The following is a 21,631-nucleotide window of genomic DNA, read 5'->3' as shown; positions in this document are numbered from 1 at the left end:
ACTTTTAAAGAAAGGAGGAAATTTCACACAAGTGGTAACCAGATGATTTATTGTGCTAATCATCAATATTTCCAAATCAACATTTGGAAAAGAATGAGGGGAAATGAAAAGATTTTGGACCAGGAGAATAGAAACACCTGACAAGTCTGTGTAGGTCTTGCCGTCTGGGGCTGCCTGGGAAGAAGGGAGTCGGGTAATCATGAAGGTTCTGGCACAGACGCCTGGGGGGCGAGAATCCTAAGGAGCTTGGCAAGTGGCAGCTGAGGAGCTGGTACTGAGTCTTGGAGCTTGGCGCTTTGTTGCTGGATGTGAGCGGGATGCCAGAGAAATTAGTCATATTACTGAGGCTTGATCGAATGATGGAAGATAAATATTCCTAGGAACATGATGCTGCCAGTCCCTAGAAGAACACAAATTGAGATCTTCGATAAGGAGAAATTAAGAAGGTTGTATGTCTCCTTAAATCTCCCTGCATTGAATCAAAGCCGCAGAGAAAAGCTTTCAGTACAAATAAGACCCACATGTATGGATGCTCTCAGGACACTTAGCTAACTTATTTTGATTTCTCTTGTTTTCTGACAAATATGTTTGGAATGATAAACTTCCTTTTGAGTATGACATTTGTTTTATCACATACATATTGACATGAAGTATTTTTATTGTTCGGTTTTGAGTATTTCAAAATTTGTATAATTTCTTCTTCAAATAAGATCTATTTAGTATTGTTTTTGTACATATGTACATTTTGGACATAAGGACTTTTTTTAGCTAACATTTTTGTTAATGATTTCCACTTCTACTTCATTGTGATAAGGAAGCATAGTCCATATGATACTATATTTTTTCTATAATTTATTAAGGATTACCTTGTGGTCTGTACCTGGTCAGGTTTTGTAAATATTACGTGTGCTTGAAAAATATTATATTTTTATGTTTAGTGGGTGTAAGGTTCTGCATATATCTAATATTTCAAGCTTATTTAGTCATGCTATTTAGATCTATGCATGCTCATTTTTGACAGTGTGATTTATCACTTTCTGAGAGCAGTGTGCTAAATCTCTTTGATAAGCTATATTGTCAGTTGCATATACATTCGTGATTATTAAAACATTTTGATTTTTTCCTTTAAGAGAGTATATTCCATTCTCTCTCTCTCTCTCTCTCTTTCTCTCTCTATAGTTTATATAGTTTTCCCTTATGATGATTTTTTCACCTTGAATTGTCTTTTGTCCAAGATTAAAGTTGGTATCACAGTTTAGTACATATGCATCTGATTCTTATTTTTCATCTCTCTATTTTCAACCTTTGTATCTTAAGTTTTAAGTGGAGAATACGATTGTCTTGTCTCTTTAATCCAATTTGAGCAACATGTTCTTCTGACTGGTGAGGTGAACAAACCTTCTGTGTTAGTTGTAACAATAAACATCGCGTAGTGCTTACTTCACACCAGGCGTGGTTCCAAGGTCTTCACATAGATGAACACACTTAATCCTCACATTAACCTGAGGAGGTAGATGAAATATATTCTCTTTGCAAGTGAGGAAACGGGCACAATTAGGCTCAAGGTTGTACAACAAGTAAATGGTGGAACCAAAGGCAGGATAGAAGCTCCGAGAATCAGTCCTGGCTTCACATTTTTAAGCATTATGCTATGATGTCTCTGAGCTATAGAGTTTGATTAGGACTTTTCCTTTATTCACATTTTGTATTTATCATCTATGTTTTCCTCCTTTAACACTTCCCAGTCATAGATCAATTTTGTTCTCTAGTTTGATGATTGTACATCATATCCACCTTTTCTTCGGTACCTTTTGTGGTGGATTTAGGGTGAGAACCAGCAGCCCATGTTAGTTTCTGTTGGGTAAGTGTCTAGAAGTCAATGTAAGCTCGACCCCTCCTTCCATCTTGTTTCTGCTGCTCCTCAGTATGAGCCCTCTACTCCAGTCTCATTGACTACTCTATTTTCCACGTCTTTTTTTCCCTCAGCTTTTTTTTGGTCTCCAATCAGCTGGAGTTTTCTCTTCTCTCTTTGTCCGTTGTTCAAACTCTCCCCAGCTTTCAAATGCTCAACCCGAATTCCTCATTTTCTTCAAAGTCTTCCTTGACTTCATGTGTCAGGGTCTGAGATGCCCGCTAAGCAGAAAGAGATTTACTAGTGAGTCTTAATTAGCTTACAGAATCCCCAGGAGGGTTAGGCAACCAGGTCTGGATGCTACACAGCTAGTAACCACAGCAGTCAGGAGATGTAGGAACGTAGTGAAAACCTCACTGCCACAGCCTCATTCTACTTAGCACCTGTGATACGAGGGAAAGGATCCGAGAACCTCAACTTGTGTTACCCCAGAAGCCCACGCTTATGCCACTGCGTCAGCAAGAATGGCGCAGTTGAGTGTATGATTGCTCCTTCACAGGGCAGACTGAGCAAGCTGGTGCAGCTCTTTGACAACACCTAGACCATTGCCAGAACCCACAGCTGCAAAGGCATCTGAGCAACGCAAACTGAAGCTTTGATAGTGGTGTTCTAGAAGGCATTGGAAAGAGAATTGGGCAAGACAATCCATAGTACCTGCTGGATTTGATTATCTTCTTCCCATGTGACCCTTGCCTGCTATCAACTCCTAGAGATTTTGTGCTCTATATATCTTGTAATGCATTTTTTACTTATCATGTTTCTTTGGTTTCTAGTAAAGCTTATTTGTTGTACTCTTTTAACTAGACTGCTGAAAAAATATATGAGGACTTTTTGACCTTAAAGTACCGGGAAAAGTATCTTAAAATATCACATAAACAATAAATATTTGTTGACTGAATAATGTAATTTCAAGAGATTGAATTTGTAAAGTGACGCTGTTTTAATAAATTTTGTAGGCAAAACCAAAAATTTATAAATCTGAACACATGTATGAAGAATGTGATTATTTGCTTTATAGGAGAATTCTTCACTTTAACAAAAAATTTTAAAAAAGATTTAGCACAAGTTTTATTTAAAAAAAATGCACCCTTAGAGGACTTCAAATGTGAAATGTGTGGCCGTTGTTTATAGAAAATCATATTCAAGTGACATATAAGCAATGCACATGTGGCATCAAGCACCATGTGCCATCGGACTATTTAGTGACAGAGTAATTAGAATGAGAGGGAGGCCACATGTCTCCCAGTGCTGACAATAATATATCTGCAGAAGTAAGACAGCATTTAGAAGGACCTGAAATCATGTAGCTGTCTTGAAATTGGTGGCTTATCTTATTTATGGCATCTTTGCATCTGACCTCTGAAACAAGTGGTTTTGTCATGGTTTATCTGAGTATTTTGACAACGTGATGATTTCTACCCATTGTTCTGGCCTTTATCTGCACTGGTGGGGTGGTCATCTGTATTTATCATTTACGCAACATATAGAATTGGCACCTACTAGGTGCTGGCTCTTTCGCCCTCTCCCATTGTCACTGACAGTTGTCCTAGTTAGGTCTCTCTCTCTCTCTTTTGCCTTTTGTTTTCTCTTTTTTATGGCTTGGACAAATGTGACAGTCTCTTGCCTTTCTTTGTTTCCACTCCTTTTTCCTTTAGTATGTTGGGGAATGCTTTTGGCTGCAAGTGATAGAAACCCTTGGCCTAACCTGACTTAAACAAAGGAAAATTTATTATGTCAAATGACTGAGACTCCACAGGTAGAGCTAGCTCAAGGTGCAGCATCTTCAGTGGCTGAGCGATGACATGAAAAGCCAGGCTCATCTGTCCCTCCGCTTCCCTGTCAGGATCAGCTTCATCATAGTACTGTCTGTGGTGACTCATGGCGATGGGAGGTGACCTTCAACAAAGGGAGAGAGGGAGAGAGAAGGAGAGAGAAACTGAGATAGGGACACAGAGAGATCTCCCTTATGCATGCAAAATGCATCATCCTCTTCAGGCTGACTGGCCCAAATGAAGACTAGGGCCGCCCCTGGACCAAGAAGAGCTGTCAAGGGAACGCCATCTGTTGATTGGCTTAGACGAATCATGGTTGCCCTTTGCCAGTGCGGCTGGGGCGGTAGCCTCCACAGGAATAGGATGGCATACTCAATTCCAAAAGAATTAAATACAGGGCCAGGCTACTGAGGTATGGGCAGGGATAAGGGGGCCAACACAGAATGGTGAAGCTCCCGGGAAGTAGTAATTGTGGAAAGCTAGTGTCATCCCCGAGCCTGAGGCGCATGAGGAGGGAACGGTGTCACTGAAATGCAATGAGAGTTGCGCTGGGGGAGAGTCCAGCAGACAGGAGCCGTGACACGGGAGGAACCCAGCTGCCACTGCCTCCAAGGCTGAGCCCAGACAGAAGCCAAAGGGCAAGGAAGGCCAAGTGATGCAGAGAACAGGGTGAGAAAGCCAGGGGACTGGTTCTGGAGGGACAAACACAGACTAACCAGTATGTTGATGGAACAAAACCTGTTAGGAACAGAGACGGGGAGATGGGAGGTGGGTGGCCTCCTGGAATCCACCCTCCACCCTCGGGTAGGGGATTGTTCTCAGGGGCAAATGTAGTCACGTGGATTTCCCGCTTCAGCTCTTTCCAAGAGCCCCTGGCCGCCAGGATTCCGGCTTCAGCCTGCTCTCAAGGACCTGCCCTTTCCAGCCTCATGTGTCAACTTCTTCCCTCAGGAGCTCCAGACATTGCATTCCTTGTAGCTGTTCTTCCTGTTTAGTTCGTTTGTTACCTCTGCACCAGGAGGTGCTGCCTCTGCCTTCTCCTTTCCTAGCCTGGCTAGCCACTGTCCCCATACTAGGACTGGTCACACCTCCCTCCTCAGGATGCCTTCCCTGCCCCTCTCCCCACTCCGTCACCTCTCTCCATGGAAGCGACTGTTTACTTCTCTGCTGTTTTACAAGACTGTGAGCCCCTCCAAGGCAGGGACTTGGTTTTTCTTCCCCATATCAATGGGGGTCTGTCGAGTGAATGATTCACTTAAATGAACTTTGAGTCATTCTATTCAACAGCCTTTATCAGCCTCCAGAAGGGAGGCCTGGAGTCAGTCCTCGTTCCACCCCACAGTCGCTGCTTGATCTTGAGCAATCCCTCACCTTCCTGAGCCTATTTCCTCACTTACAATATAGAGAGTAAAAAAACCAACAACTTCTTAGGGATGTTTTGAGGCACAAATGTAATAATTGTACACCTTCTCATACCCACTGCCAGGCTCTTAATTCTCTCCACCATGCTGTCCCCAAACTGCCCCGATCCAACCTCCCTGCCAGCCTGTCCCCAGAGACTGTCTCACTCCCGGGCAGACACCGGACCACGGCCCCACGGCCACCAGCCTACCTCCCAGCCCCTGTGGCCTCTGGAGAGTTCTCCCTCCCTCCACGACTTTCAGCGACACTGTGCCTTTCTCTGCACACCAGCTGTACCTCGGCTTACATTTTAGGGCATGAAGTCTGGAAACGCGGTTAGAAATTGTGTATGTAACAAATGGGGCTCTTTTATACCAGAACCGAGATGTTACTTGATCATCAAATCTAATCCTGACACTTCGGGAAAATGAAGCAAAAAGAGTTTTAAGCCAAGAAATTATTAAAAATTAGTAATTGTCATTACAAACGACTAAAAAGACTGTTACTATTCTGCATATTAATTTCAATGTGACATCTTACCACAATCATTGGAGAAATGGGAGCACCGGTCCATATGGTTCCCACTGGGCCGGGCACTGCCACCCTGCCAGTCGCCTCCCCCAGCGCCGGGCCGGCCTCTCCTCCCCCCGCATCCTCAGATCATCCGCCGGTCTCCTTTGATCTTGCTTGGTGCACAGAAATAGCTCTATTTAGGGACTGTCAGTCTGTATAAAGTTTATTGTAAAACTGGACGGTAGTACAGAACTCAAGTCTCATTTCGCTTCAGTCACAGATTTAGAAAATGGAGCACAAATAAAAGATTTTAAAACTATGAAATACTTGAAGTGAACGAAGCCCTGTCCTCTGACCCCTCCACCTTCTGACTAAACCCGCAGCAGAGAGTCCGAGGCGGCCCCGCCGGGCAGCTTTAGCTCCGCCGGGCAGCTTTAGCTCCGCCATCCCCGTGGCAGCGCAGGATCTAAGGAGAGCTGCATAACGTATTTACATAATTGCACAAATTAGAGATACCTCAGAATGAAAGGTTTCCTGGGGATTTTCCTCTGCCCTTTCATTTGCTGGTTACAAAATTACCAGCGCCCCCGCAGCGCCGCTGCGTCTCCGCTCCCTGGGCGCGGCCAGGGAACAAGTGCCCGCTCCCGTCCGCAAATGGCCATCAGGGGACACCTGAGCGGGCGGCGCCTCCCGGGAACACCGGCGCCCAGGGCCGGGAGGCCACCCAGGCCCGGTCCCGCGCCCGCCCAGCCCAGGTGGCTCTCGGGGCCAGGTGACCGCGAGGTGACTGCGGACGCCCGTCCTCCCTGTGCCCGCCCCCCACCTCCTCCGCCCTCAGCTCCAGGGGCTGCACAGGGAGCAGGCGATCAGGTGGGACCTCGGGCGACACAGATTTATTAGGTAGTTGATCTTTCCCACCTTGGATTAGAAATCGCTCTTTAAAAACTTCTGCAAGGTTAAACGCTCTTGAAATGATATGCGGAAGGGCCTTCTGTAGATTGAAAACAGTTCATTTCTCAAAGTGTTTAGAGCAGAGGACTAATGAAACGCTAGATCTCCGGCAGTTTGAGGGGGGCTGGTTTCTTCTCTCCCGGGCGCTGCCTCAGCGCCAGAAGGACCCGCGGAGAGGGGGTCGCCCCGGCGGACCTTTTGCTCCCTAACTTGTTTTCCCATTTGTCAAATGGCAAAATATAATGTCTGCCCCACCTGCTTCGTGTGATTGCGGTTAGAATCACATAAAATAATTTGATGTGAGTCACAAAGGAAATTTATATTAACACAAGAGTGTACAAGTGTAGTCAAGGAGCATCTGTTTTGGAGTCAGGAACCCCGGACCACGTGCCATGTGAGCAAATGCAAGTCAGTTCATCGATCTGACCCACTTTTCATTTTAATTTGTAAAACGGGGTGACGACAATGCTTGCCTCGCCAGCCTCATCTTGGTGCTGTCTGGATCAAATGGGATGGCCTAGGTGCCAGTTCTTTGTGAAACTGTAAAGACAGCCAATTCCATATAAACACTCGCTGGTCCAGGAATTGTGCCACATGCACAATGCCTTCTTTAATCTTCACAAGGACCCTTTGAAGGAAATAAGGTGGTTTCCCCATTTTCCAGGTTAAGAAAACTAAGGCTCGGAGAAGTGGAACCACATGCTAAGCGGTGGAGCCAAGATTCAAACAGCTCTACTGGACTCCTGAGCTCGTGTTTTCATTCACTGTCCACACAGCTGCAGATTACTATTTTGCTGCTTTTATTGTTTCAGTAAATGACAATGACAAATGAAGGCACAGGAGATATTTTCTCAGAGATGGAGGTTCTTATGGTTGACCTGGCAACATTCCATTTATGGAGCAAATTTTATATTCCTCAATTATCATTGCACTTAGCAAGAGATATTAAATAATAACTCCTCGAAAGACCACAAGAAGATGGGAGAAGGTTTCAGTAGGCTTCATCCTACCCCAGCATCGCTTATTTCTATGGCTTGAGTACAATCATTGATTCTTCCTGGCCTGATCAATGCATAACTTTCTGAATATCAGTCAGATCTTTGTGAAATGAATTTGTCACGTGTGAGACTGTTGCTCTGAGGTGGAACATGGCATCTGCTTTCTGTTGCCTGTGGTCAATGGTGAAAGGAGCAGGGAGGCGAAGGCGAGCACAGACGCGTGTGGCAGGAGCTCTGGGAAAGAGTTCTGTCGCAGAGGCTGGCTTTATCAGGTGAACATGGATACTTACGTCTTACTCATGTATTTGGTCATTTTGGTTTTAGAGTTTTCACTTGCTTGTTATTCAGTGATAACTATTAGAAGAGATTCGTTGCTCGGCTCAGTCTCACTGCACTTTCTTGTGTCTGATGACTTCTTTGGGGAGGCAGAGGGTGATTTTCTATGTAGAACAGGCCTGACGTGGAGACAGAACCGTGAAGACCAGAAAGAGGAGGATCAGAGTTCAGAACGAAGCGATTTCAAAAAGGAGAAAAGGGTTTCCATTCAGTAGAAGTGATTTGTGCTCTGGGGACAAAAACAACCCTCGGCCGTTTACTGAGCACCCTCAGCACCCTCAGCTTTGGGTCTATCAGAGTTCTTGGTTGGAACTCCCTTTCTATGGAGAAAGTGGTCTTGGATGGTGGGAAGGGGAGGCTGAAAGGATATATGTTGCTCACTGGGGCCAGATGGAGAGAAATGACTTTGGAGAGAGAAGAGCAGAAATCTCTTTCACGAAGAGTTGTCAGGTCAAATAGTTTCCGAGGCTGGAAAATGGCAGTGACCAGGTGGGAGTAGCTCAGTAAGACACCTCCCACTCAGGACAGACAGCGCCCTCTGTCGATTATGGATTAACCTAACTTGAAGGCAGTTTATAGTCTGACTGGAAATATGGTCACATGGTGCTTTCTTTGAAGAAGCCAGTCTCAGGGGAGGGTTGGGAAGGCGGGACAGTGGGTACAGGTCTTCACCATGAGACACTGCTGTACATATCCTGTTGAGAGCAGGCAACTCTGTCATTAAGATAAGCTAAGCTTTAGGTCAAACCTGTGGGTCTTCCTTCAGAGTGATGCTCTGACTTACAAGAAACGTCTTTACCTCAAATTAGTCTAAGCTCGTTTCTTTGGTTGTTCCTCCGTCTCTCAGATGGACCTGATTTGGATAGAAAAATGAAGACATGGCCAGCTAAACTCATTCGAAGATCTACCTTTTAACATCACACAGCTTCCTCATTGCTGAAGAATTTGGCAGTCGTGTCCAGCAGAGGAAATACACTCTTGGCTTGAATGATAGAGGGGTAGTCTCCCTTGGTCTCCATTTGGGTTCGTCAGTTGATTCAGGATTTCATGTCTAGGGGAGAATCCTTTCTCAATTTTTCAAGTCACTGAGGATTTTTCTCATGGCAAAGTGAAGGCAGCAGAGTTGTCAGATTCAGCTGGTTTTTGCAGAGACTTCCAGTTAGTAGCTTTTATTTCCTCACCTGAACTAACTTCGAACCTGGGTTTGGTGTGGTGACTCTGCGTTCTGAAGCCATGATCAGATACTCCCTGTGATGATCCCGTGAGCAGATGCTACCTGTGGTGATTCCCTGAGCGGGTGCTCCCTGTGACGGTCCTGTGAGCGGATGCTCCCTGTGACGATCCCGTGAGTGGATGCTCCCTGTGATGATCCCATGAGCCTGTGTTTTCTGAGCTCGCCCTCAACAGCCCTGGCTCCACCTCCCTTTAGCCCCTTCTGTGGCTCTCTCAGAACCCCTCCTCAATTCCTCCACTCCAGCACTGCTCCCCTGCAAGCATTAGAATTTGGGGAAACAAAGTAGCTCTTAATCAGGAAAAAAGTGCCTTAAACTGAAGAGGAAAGGGTAAAGGAAAAGAGAAGAAAGACCCTAAGGGCATTGGGGCACGGCTCTAGGTAGACTACCTGGAGGAAAGAAATACTCCAAGTCAAGGGTCTGTGTTTAAAATGCAATGCAGAAAACAAATAATTTCAATTCCTATCCTTTCCACTCACTCCCTTTGCTCTGTTCTTCCTTCCTTCATTTCATTCCTACCCTATCATTGGTTAAATGCTTGCAATGTTCACAAGATCTCAGAGAAGAGTACCTTTATTTTTCTAATCTGTGTTTTAAAAAGCAGAGATCTAGTTTATTTCCATTAGCATTTTCCTTCTTGATGCAAGCTGACCATCTATAATCCTGTCATTCATTCCTGGATTCATTTGTTCATTTCATTTGTTGAGCAAATACTTTATTCCAGTCCTAGTGTTTTCAGAAGAGTAAAAACAATGATAACTAATATTTATTGAGTATTTTCTATTAGCTGATCCTATACTGTGATTAATAGGCCGAATACATTCACTAACTAGTCCCCCAGCATGATTGTCACTGCCTGTTTCCCAGGTGGAAATGGAGGTTTAAGGACGGAATGGCTTGTCTGAGGTCAGCAGAGTTGTTTGCACGTGGCAGTTTGATGATATGTGCTGTGTGCTGTCCTCTTTCTAGGCCAGTAGTTTGCAAACTTTAGGTGGCTCAGAATTGTCTGGAGGGCTGTTTAAAACACACATTTCTGGGCCCTTCTTCTAAAGTCTCTGATTCATAAGTCTGAGGATTTGCATTTCTAACAAGCTCCCAGGTGATGTTAATGGGGACCCTACCATGAGAACCACTGCTCTAGGCTACACTCCCCCTTCTCTGTGGTGGGGTTGCTTTAGGAAAGGTGAAATGTATGCTTGCATGTAATTTGCAGCTCAAAGTCACAATATCCGTAAACGGAGGGGCTGTTTCAGCCAGGACACCTCGCGTGCCTTTCTCCTGTGCTGCATCCTATCTGTGAACCTGTCTCACGTTCTTCTATTCCTTTAGAACTTCTTTAGAAAACACACCAGGGGAGACAAGCGTTTCGAATGGAGGTGCTGGTTGTTCTTGGTGGCTGGTAGAAGAAGGTATGTGGTATGTCCTGCAGTGCTGCTCACGGAGTTATTAGAAACAACATGGGCATCCAAATGACCCCGCAGTTCACCGCTACACAGGATGCTAGCTAGGGTCAGAGCCCGGCTGTTCTGGACCATCATTCTGAATCTGGAAAGCAGACAGCAGCTGGACAGTCTGTTTATTTATTTAATCCCTCGTGTAAACACAAGGAGGATGACGGATCATCATTGGCCTGTCAACATGACTGTGCTCCAGCAGGGGCCTTGTCCTCATCTGAGCCCGTGGCCTTTTCCTGCATCTGCAAACAGTGGCAAAGAGGAAACAGAAGGGAAATATGAGCGAGGAAATGGCGCTGAGTTGCAAAACATGGATAAAACAATTGGCATTGCAATTCCCCGGACAAACAGGACCCACCGGATGGTGGAGGTGCGCACTATGGAGGGGCGGGCCTGTCCTCTGGCACCAAGGGGAGGCACTTTTTGCAGCCGCGGATCGTCCTGCCTCTGAGGAAGCTATTTACAGTTTTGCACAGTGGGACGGTTTTATGAGCCAACCCTCTCATTTTTATGAGGGTCCCCGGGGTAAAGCAGTTATACAATCTTACGGCCAGCACACCGACTTCAGTGGAGTGCAAACAATATAAAGTAGGCCAGGCAGGCGGGGCAGCAGGCAGTGCCGGCAGTCGTGATTCAAGTTCCGTTCGGGGCTGACCTGGCTTATTACGATAAGATGGAGGGATGAATAGAGCCTACGCGGGGAGAGAGAGCATTGAGTGGGAAATAAATAATTCATCGGGCTCCTTCCAGAAGCTTCAAGTAGAAGGGACAGAATCCTGTTATTAAAAAATGGACCAAAATTCAATTGCTAGGTTGGTCTCTCAAATCGCTTTTCAGATTTGTTGGGTGAAGGAAATGACACCATCTCTACCAAATATTTGGTTAGCGCTCCGTCATCCACACGAGAAGGCTTTCTGAGCTTAACGTGGCTTTCTCTGACCCACCGACTTTTCCCTGGTGAAACTGGAGAACAGGTCTCGGGGTGTGCTTGTCTTTATGAAGGAGCTTGCTACGCTTTGCCTTCCTAAGACAGGGTTAATTATGAACCAGACTATGGGTCTTAAATTTATCAGCAGGCCAAGTAGCTGGTGACTGCCCCGACCAGAGCCGGCTTCGCGGAAATGAAATGGGACTTATTTACATTTAGAGTGATGCCAGCTCTTTAATCACCTCAAAGCATTTAAAAATTAACTTTACTACCAGCAACTCAAGGGGCATAATGAAGCCTGGCGGGGCTCTGCTATTCCTTCTCCCTTCTCTTCTTGAGCTGCCGACTCATTATTTCAGCCTGTGTTCTCTGCTGTGTCTTTTGGCTAAACCCTGGAAAGTTTCTTTCTGTTTCAGTTTTGCTAAATAATCTGTGGTTTATTTGGTAAGTCTCCTAATAAAGCAATTTTCTCAAACCTCACCAGAATTGCTAAGGATCACCAGGATAGCGGAGTGTCTGTGCGTAATAGGAGACAGGAGTCATCCTGGTAAACTCGCGTCCATGTGGAATGTTGTGGTTAAATAGGTTGGTTATCAAAGGTTATTATAGATTGCACATGCTGGACAAGAGGAGTGGCCCAGGACCCCAAGCTACTCCTTCTCACGTGGCCATCTGGTGACTTTTAAAAGAACACCAGCAATGATCAGGTAAATTTTGCATTAGAAATTGCTAGTCAGCCAAGAAAAATGACCAGAGCAGTTAGGAGGAGGGACGCAAGTGTAAATGGCCGTTTCAGGCCTATTTGAGTTTAACACAACCTACGATTCAGCTTGAAATTCTTATGATTTAGGCTTGCAGCCTCTAATTATTTCATAGTTTTGAACTCAACAGAGGGCAGTATGATTTGCTGGCTTGGTGTCAGTGTTGGTAATGCCTTGCTGCCTTTCTCAAAGAGTTGTAAAGATAAAAAAATGTTTGTCAACTGAAAGGAGCTGGGCCAACATGAGGTGTTTTGACAATCTGTTACACCATATTTTAACAACATGATTACCAATTATTTGTGTTTTAGTTTTAAAAGTTGAAATTATATAAAATACCATCACTTTAAAATTATTGTTTTTCTTTTTGTGCAATAAGCTGCAATGTAAAAACTTTAAAGAAAACTACTGTTTTCTAGAAAGGATTAATAAAAAATGGACCTAGTTGAGACATTATCATGAGTGCCTTTTTGATTATAGAGGAAAGAATAAAATATTTGCATTTAAAGGGTTTGAGTGCTTTACATTTAGGGATCCACTGTGGTGTGAATTTGGGCAGAAGCGAGGCTCTTCCTTCTTGCTAATCACAGCAGCTAGGAGGCCCAGGGGAAGGTTCTGGAATTTCAGCATGGGTAACAGAAGCAGGTTTACCTCATGTGGCAAAAGGAGGGATACTTGTGTTCTAAGAGGCCATTCTTGAGAGCTGAGCAGAACCCATCTTTATTGCAGGCAGAACCCTGGGGCTCACTGTGCACATTGCGCCGAGTCGGCCCGAGGAGGATTGGCGGCTGCATCTCTTGGGCTTTCCCATAACCAGATGTTCGTCTCTTGAGGCTCCCCTGGTGAGCCACACCGTACATAAATCCATTCTAATTAAATATGCTGCTCTCTAGAGGGAGATGCCTTCATTATAGGGACTTATTTCAGGGGAATATAGAGATGTGCATATCTATATTTTAGTGATAGACACCAGTGTCTCTTTGCAAGCAAGCAAAGATACCATCCCCCTCTTTTTCCTTCTCATCTTAATCTTGCTATCTAGAGACTCACGCAAAACAAATCCCTTGGGATTGAACATACTTTCAAATATGTGAAGTTAAACCCTTCCCAGACACATGCGTCTTTCCATCATGAGTACAATGAGAAGCTTTCTATGACTCTAATTTAATGGTGCCATCTCTAATTGAAGCACCTGGCCCAATTAGGAGTTAATGACTGCTTTCTGATGATAAAGATAATGAGCACTTATAGCCACAGCCAAGAAGCAATCCTATTTTTTTCTTTTTTAAAAATGTAGGCCAAAGAAGAAAAGCTAACATACAAGTTAGTGGTCAAAATAGCCTCCTCTTGCTTGTTTTTAAAAATTATTGTCAAATCTTATACAAAAAGTTATACTCACACCCCAAACTGACATTAACCGGATTCTGCTTCAGAAATAGGGGAGGTGAGAGAAGATCCTACAAGCATGTCACATGCTGGCGATCGGTTTTGCCTCCTTGAGAGCCACGTGGAAGCAGGCGAAGGGATCCTGAGCAACAAGTGGCAGGAGTATTTGGGCAGGTTTGTCCCCTGTTTGCCTTCCCTACGTGACGATTGCAGAAAAGGGAGGGATGGAGTCGCCAGACATTTGGAAAGTATCGTCACCCTCTCTTCACGGACTTTCTTGTAGGACGCCAGCTATCTGACAAGACAGAGAAACGAGCCAAGGAGTACACACTGAAAAAATATCTATGTGTAACCATATTCATAAGACTTTTGAGTTATTAAAAAGAGACTTTGACTTTGATATGGAGAAGAATTCACTTCTTAAATTTGTATCTTTGTTAATTTTTAGGTTTTGAAAGTAAATAGGAATTATGTCGGAGGGACTTACACTCAGGTCAAGAAAAAAATTATTGCTGTGGTGACCCCGAGAAAGATGTTTAACCAACTGTCCATTTAATAGAGTCTATATCTGCTGTTGTAGTATTTTTCTGCTTCTAGGAAAGTTATAGCTGATTTATTTGCCTTGCATTGATGATCTTCCTGCTCTTATGCATTCAGAGGGTGTGTGAATTCTCTGAGTTTTTCCCTAGAGACAGTATCTGGAAACTCATGGTCAAATTGGGCTTTACTCAGTATTCTCACGTTGGGTTTTATGTGGGCTCATTAAGGGCCTTCCTTTTGATCGACAGAACAGATATTTCTGGGTCCTTGACAATGAGGTTGCAATATAGAAAGCCTAGTTCAAATTGGAACAAAAATCTTCTAGTCCCACATGCATTTGTACTTTACTTTTTTTAAAATTTGACTTTAACTTTAGGGGTAATACCCTTTGTCCTCAATTAAAATAGTGTCTTGCAAGAATTTCTATTTCTGAGTGGCCAAAGTCAGTCAAGACTAAAATAGTTTTTATGAAATGTCTTCTTTGGTAAATTAAGGTGGTGAAGCTTTTCATCAATAGCCTATGGGATCGCTAATTTCTTTTAATTTATTGATGGTATATTAAAAATATCACACCCTACCCCAACATCATAATGGCATGTCTGCTCTCTTCCAGATGAAACGTGGTACATCAAAGTCTGTCTTCAGAATCTGTGTTTTGAATTTTTGGAGAACAGTCTATGTACCTTTGCTGAAATTATTTTTGTTTTAAATTGAGAAGTAATTGACATATAACACTGTATTAGTTTTAGGTATATGGCATAATGATTTGACCTACGTATATATTGTGAAATGACTACCACCGTCAAGTTAGTTAACATCCATCATCACACATAGTTGCAGTTTTTTTCTTGAGATGAGAATTTTTAAGATCTCCTCTCCTAGTATCTTTCAAATATACAACACTGTATTATTAACTGTGGTCCCCGTGCTGCACATGACATCCCCAGGACTTACTTATCTTATACCCTTATACCTGGAAGTTTGCACCTTCGCCCATTTTGCTAACTCTCCACCTCCTCACCTCTTGCAATGCCCAATGTGTTCTCTGTATCTATGATTTCACTTTGGTTTTAGATTCCACGTATAAGTAAGATCATACAGTATTTGTCTTTCTCTGTCTGACTTAATTCACTTAGCTTAATGCCCTCAAGATCCATCCATGTCATCGCAAATGGTGGGACTTCCTTCTTTTTCATGGCTGAATAACGTTGCATTGTATGTATACATCACATCTTCTTTATCCATCCGTCCATCGATGGACACTCAAGTTGTTTCCATATCTTGGCTGTTGTACATAATGCTGCTGTGAACTTGGGGGTCCAGATATCTTTTCTGAAAGACAGCGATTTCTTTTTTTCAGATAAATATCCAGAAGTAGAATTACTGTATCATATGGTAGTTCTATTTTTAATTTTTTGGGGAATTTCCATGCTGTTTTTCATAGTGGCTTCACCAATTTACATTCCTACCAACAATGTAGAAGGGTTCCCTTTTCTCCACATCCTCAACAACACTTGTTATTTCTTGTCTTTTTGAGAATAGCCATTCTAAAGGGTGGGAGGTGATATCTCATTGTGGTTTTGATTTGCATTTCTCTGATGATACAAATCAAATCACCTTTTCATGTACCTGTTGGCTATCTGTATGTCTTCTTTGGAAAAATGTCTATTCAAATCCTTTGCCCATTTTTTAATTGGATTGTTTGTTACATGAGTTCTTTATATATTTTGGATATTAACCCCTTATCAGATATATGATTTGCAAATATTTTCTCTCATTTCATAGATAGCCTTTCATTTGGTTGATGGTTTCCTTTGCTGTGCAGTAGCTTTTTAGTTTGATATAGTCCCACTTGTTTACTTTTGGTTATGTTTCCTTTGCTTTTGGTGTCAAATTAAAAAAATCATGGCCAAGATGGATGTCAAGGAGCTTACTGCCTATGTTTTCTTCTGGGGGTTTTATGGTTTCAGGTCTTATATTCAAGTCTTTAGTCCATTTTGTGTTGATTTTTGTGTGTGGTGTAAGATAGTGGTCCAGTTGCATTCTTTTGCATATGGCTATCTAGTGTTCCCAATGCCATTTATTGAAGAGACTTTCCTTTCTCCATTGTATATCCTTGGCTCCTTTGCTGTAAATTAATTGTTCATATATGTTTGGGTTTATTTCTGGGCTCTCTATTCTGTCCCATTGAGCTATGTGTCTGTTTTTGTGCCAATATCATACTATTTTGATTACTATAGCTTTATAATATGGTTTGAAATTAGGAAGCATAATGTCTCCAGCTTTTTTCTTTTTTCCCAATTGCTTTGACATTTGGGATGTTGTGTGGTTCCATTCGAATTTTAGAATCGTTTGTTCTATTTCTGTGAGAAATGCCATTGGAATTTTGATAGGGATTGCATTGAATCTGTAGATTGATTTGGTTAGCATGGACTTTTAAGAAATATTAATTCTTCCAATCCTTGAGCATGGAATAACTTTCCATGTATTTGTGTCTTCTTCAATTTCTTTCATCAATGTCTCATAGTTTTCAGTGTATGAGTAGTTACCTCCTTGGTTAATTTTATTCCTAGGTATTTTATTCGTTTTGATACAATTGTAAATGAGATTTTTTTGTAATTCTTCTTTTTGATAGTTTGTTATTAGTGTATAGAAAAGCAATTTCTTTTTATATATTGATTTTGTGAATTCATTGATTGGTTCTAAGAGTTTTTTGGTAGAGTCTTTAGGATTTTCTCACTATAAGATCATATCATTGGCAAACAAAGACAATTATACTTCTTCCTCTGTGATTTGGATCCCTTTTATTTCTTTTTCTTCCTTGATTGATCTGGCTAGGACTTCTAGTACAACATTGGGTCGGAGTGGTGAGAGTGGGCATCCATGTCTTGTTCCTGATCGTAGAGGAAAAGCTGTCAGCTTTTTGCCATTGAGTATGATGTTAACTATGGGCTTGGCATATATGGCCTTTATTATGTTGAGGTATGTTCCCCATACCCAATTTGTTGAGAGTTATTTATTATAAATGGATGTTGAATCTTGTCAGATGCTTTTTCTACATCTATTCAGATGATCATGTGGTTTTTATTCTTCAGTTTGTTAATGTGGTGTATCACATTGATTGATTTGAATAATCCTTGAATTATTAAAGATGTTGAATAACCTTTGCATCCTAGAGATAAATCCCACTTGATCATGGTGTATAATCCTTTGAATGTATTGTTGAATTTTGTTTGCTAGTATTTTGTTGAGGGTTTTTGTGCCCACGTTCATCAAGGATGTTGTTTTGTAATTTTCTTTTCTTGTAGTGTCCTTGTCTGGTCTTGCCATCAGGGTAATGCTTGCCTTATAAAATGAGTTTGGAAATGTTTCCTCCTATTTTTTGGAAGAGTTTGAGAAGGATTGGTGTTAATTCTTTAAGTGTTTGGTAAAATTCACCAGTGAAGCCATCTGATCTTAAACTTTTCTTTCTTGGGAGGTTTTTGATTACTGATTCAATCTCCTTACTAGTAATGGGTCTGTTCAGATTTTCTGTTTCTTCATGATTTGGTCTTGGTAGGCTGTATGTTTCTAGGAATTTATCCATTTCTTCTGGGCTGTCCAATTTCAATAAGGAAATAGGGCCTTTGGGAGGTGATTAGGTCATGAAGGCAGGACTCTCCTGAATGGCATCAATGCCCTTATAAAAGAGCCCTTTCTACCATGAGAGGATGCAACCTGGAAGAAGGCTCTTACCCCACCACGCTGGTACCTTGCTCTCAGGCTTCCAGCCTCCAGAACTGTGAGAAATAAATTTCTGTTGTTTGTAAGCTACTTAGACTGTTTTGTTTTGTTACAGCAGCCCAAAGGGACTCAGATAGCCATCTTGGTAAGTATACGAGCATCATTAGGAACAAACTTTAGTCTTGAGAGTGATGCAGCCAAGGGAGAAGCTTTAGCTGGTACAATAGGAATGTTATGAATAAGAAAACATGGAACAAAATCCCGGGGAGTGAATTCTAAGCCATGTCCTACCAGAGCAGATAGACTGGGAAAATTTTTGAATTAAGTTGGAGATTATCTTAGTGGAGCTAAGCAGGGAAGAACATTTAGGAGGAAATATAGTACTTATCCTTAAGAATCTTAGAGTTCATGAGGAGATGAAACTGACAGACTTGAAATGACTTAACAACATGACCAAACAACATATCAATCAATAAGAATATATGTAATGAGAATCTAAGAATTATCATAATTTTTCCTGGAAAAAAGACTGACTTCCCACTCTGGCAGAGGAGGTCCCTGTTTGCAACCACTGTGGCTCTAGGAGGTAGCTGAGTCTGATGTGAGAGCCAGGCAGGCCGGGCTCTAATCTTGTCCCCACTGCTTGCTGACTGGGTGAATCTGGGGAAATTTCTTAGACTTTCTAAGCCTCTTTTTCTTTTTTTTTTTCAAACTCTAAAATGGAGCTAAAAATAATTCTCTCTTTCTTAGGTTGCTGTAAGCATTCACAAACTATGAGGCTATCCTGGGTAGGGCACACACACTTGCCTTCTCCTAGGCTAACTGGAGAGTGCCAGTTCTGGGCATGAGCGGATCAGAGCTTCTGAGGAGAATCAGCCTTAAAGGTCTAGTGGTTGGCACCCACTCCAGGTCCAAAAGGGGGACTACCAGGTTAGCTGGTTACAGCATTGCTCCTCCTTGCTGGGAATCCGCATAAAGCATTTCCAGCCTCAATGCTGAGGGCACGCCTAGGTGGTCAAGGGAAAGAGGGTTCTGTCAGGGACCAGAGCCCCTTGCAGTGGGGTAAGTGAATGAAATTGGTCAGTACAGATAACCCAAGATGAGAAACCAAAGGCAACTCTCATATTTCTTGGCAGACATCCTGGGCCCAGTTTGCCTCTGGCCTCATGAATTATTCTTCATGTTCTGCTCAGAAGTTTGCCCGTGAGAGTAGGAAACACCACTGAGTCCTGATGTACAGCAACTTGAGACTCCTGACTCAATGACCAGAGTCATAAACTCTGGGGCTCAGGCCAGGATTCTGGCTGAGGCTCATCCTCAGACATGGATGTCTGGCTCTACCCTTCTGGGAAATGCTTTAGACAACACTTTTTTTTTGTGGCTTTGGGGCACGGAGTGCCTGCCAGTTCCTCCCTGATCCCCCTGCCCTTGGCGGCTCTTCAGTCTGCTTCTCTAAGATCTTATTCTTGTGAGAACTTGTCTGATATAAGCTCTTCTTACGCCCCTCTCCTGGCTGATTCTTAGATTTATTTTATAATTGTGATCAATACTAATTTTAAAATAAGAGTCAATGCAGCTGAAACTACTTATGCCGTCCAATTGCCAATTGAGGGGAGAAATTCCAGAAGGTGGCATTGGCTTACTTTTGGATGTAGGGACCCAGACATATAAAAAGTTGGCACTCACAAAAGAGGTGTGATAAATATTCCCCTTGAGGGTATAAAGGGCTCTCAAATCTGCCTTCTTTCCTGGTTGAAGTATAGGTCGGGGGTGGCAGAGCAAACAGGACCAGAGGTCATTGGTTAGAGTCATGGTGGATAAGAGAGACTGCCAGAAGCAGGACCAGGATCCTGTTTTAAGAGGATGTCCCAAACAGAGTGGTAACCTTATTTCAGAAAAAAAATTTCTTAAAACTCACCCCACAATAGTCTCCCTTGGAGAAGCGGCTGTCTGTGGGCGGCAACAAAAGGCTATGCCGCAAAGAGGTCTGGCCCGGTTTTACCGCGGGCTGACCTCGGCGTGAGTGGGACACCTCCCACTGTTTGTTTCTTCTCTTGCTCACTCTGGTTAGATGATAAATCAACTTGGCAGGAACATTCTGTTTCTATTCATTTGCTAGCGCACTGGACACATGGTGCATACCTGATACATGCTAAATGATAACACTGTGACAACAAGGCAAAGACTGTGAGCCACGGGTGGCATTTAGAAAACCCGTGGGAAGTAGGACTCTGAAAATATATATGAGCTCAGGCAAATCACTCACCTTTGCCATTAAGTGGCTTCCAAAATATACTGCATCCTGTGACAGATTTGAACCGGGGCATTATTCATGAGTGGTAAAGTATGTGCACGTTGTAGTGAAATCAAGCTGCTAGGACAGGAAATAGCATTCAGAGGAGCCAGCAGTGTGGCAACCAGTGAGCTGCCGAATGGTGTGAGGGATCCCAGAGGCAGCTCGGAAGCTGCCCGCGTAATTATACTGGGACCTCATCACCTTAGCCAGCTTGGCACCCGGGCCGGGAGTGCAGGTGGAGGATGGATCTGGGACTGCCAGCTGGATGCTGTCTTTTCAGGGCCGAACTTTGTCCTTTGTTTGTTCTCCTTTGGGGGTGAGGGATGGTGGCTCTAGTTAACCAAAACACAAGAGAAGAAAGTAATGATTTTTAAAAGAGACCATTCTGATCAGCTGTGAAAGCAGCTTTTCTACTATAACAAAAAATCGGTAATTTGAAAATGCATATGCACATCCTTGAACATCCCCAGCATAGCAATTTGAGTCATTTGCCTTTGGGAGTTTAAAAGGCCACATACCGAGACAACAGGTCCCCGGGAGCAGGGGTGAACTTCTCCAAAGGCCAGACCAAGCAGTGTCGCCAGACCCTCAGCAGAGAGCTGAGCAAGATGGCCTGGAGTGCCTTGGGGACTTCAGCATGGCTCCGCCATGAAACAGAAGGAACAGGAGGGCTGATGCAGCCCCCATGAAGGGCCAAGGACTCTGGGACCCTGCAGACCTTGCAAAGGCTGCCTTTTCATCCTGCCTCCCTCAGAGACTCCAGGTCTCATGGTCCCGCGGTCCCTTCCTGTGGTGCCTGCGCTGGAGGGCCGTCTGGAGGGAGTGAAGGGCAGCCTCCTCGGCGCTTGGAACAGGCCAGGCTTCCTGGTTTATGGGAGGACTGCATGACGGGACTCACTGTATGGTTTGTAGTGCGGGGTCGGCCCCCGGGCTGCCCCCTGCCCTTCCGGGTGCCTGCTCCCCCGGACCCCCCAGTCCAGCTCCAACCAGGTTTCTCTGGCTGTTGATTGCCTCTGTGACCTGAGGACCCACCCAGCACAAACAACCTTCCGAGGCCTTTGGAGCCTGGCTTCCTTTAGCCCCTTCATAGAGTTGCCCCACTTCAGCTTATCCTGCAGGAGATATGATAATGCCTTACGCTGGAAGAGATAGCACTTCAGAATTTTCAAAATCCGCTTGCACAAGTTATTTGATCTTTGTGGCCATCTTGTACAGTGGACATTATGTCGGTTTTAAAGATGGAGACACCAAGATAGGAAGGACAGTGGGACCTTCCGTGGTGTGTTTGATGTGGACAAGTCACAGCATGAGCCCGGGCATGTCCCTCCTGGTCCAGAGCTGCTGCCCTGGGGCCCTGTCTCCCCGAGGCCCTGGACACAGCGAGGCCAGGCAGTGCAGGCTGGTGGTAAGGTCCGGGCTAGGTCGTACAGG

General features: G+C 43.7%; 1 long non-coding RNA gene across 2 annotated transcripts; it reads right to left on the bottom strand.

Annotated features, from left to right (window-relative positions):
* Positions 1–38: 38 nt before the first annotated feature.
* LOC139042501 (uncharacterized) lies at positions 39–20,034 on the bottom strand. 2 transcript variants are annotated; one of them, XR_011499275.1, is made up of 5 exons: positions 19,823–20,034; positions 13,655–13,936; positions 6,115–10,811; positions 5,626–5,771; positions 39–3,808 (listed from the first exon to the last, which is right to left on the bottom strand). It is a non-coding gene; the product is annotated as an uncharacterized lncRNA (long non-coding RNA). The 2 variants fall into 2 exon arrangements; XR_011499276.1 differs by lacking the exon at positions 13,655–13,936 and having other exon boundaries at positions 19,823–20,033.
* Positions 20,035–21,631: the final 1,597 nt, after the last annotated feature.

This window comes from Equus asinus, chromosome 29, assembly GCF_041296235.1.
Source record: "Equus asinus isolate D_3611 breed Donkey chromosome 29, EquAss-T2T_v2, whole genome shotgun sequence".
Lineage (NCBI taxonomy): Eukaryota > Metazoa > Chordata > Mammalia > Perissodactyla > Equidae > Equus > Equus asinus.
Note: the sequence above shows the minus strand (reverse complement) of the source record. Positions and strands in the feature narration are given on the sequence as shown.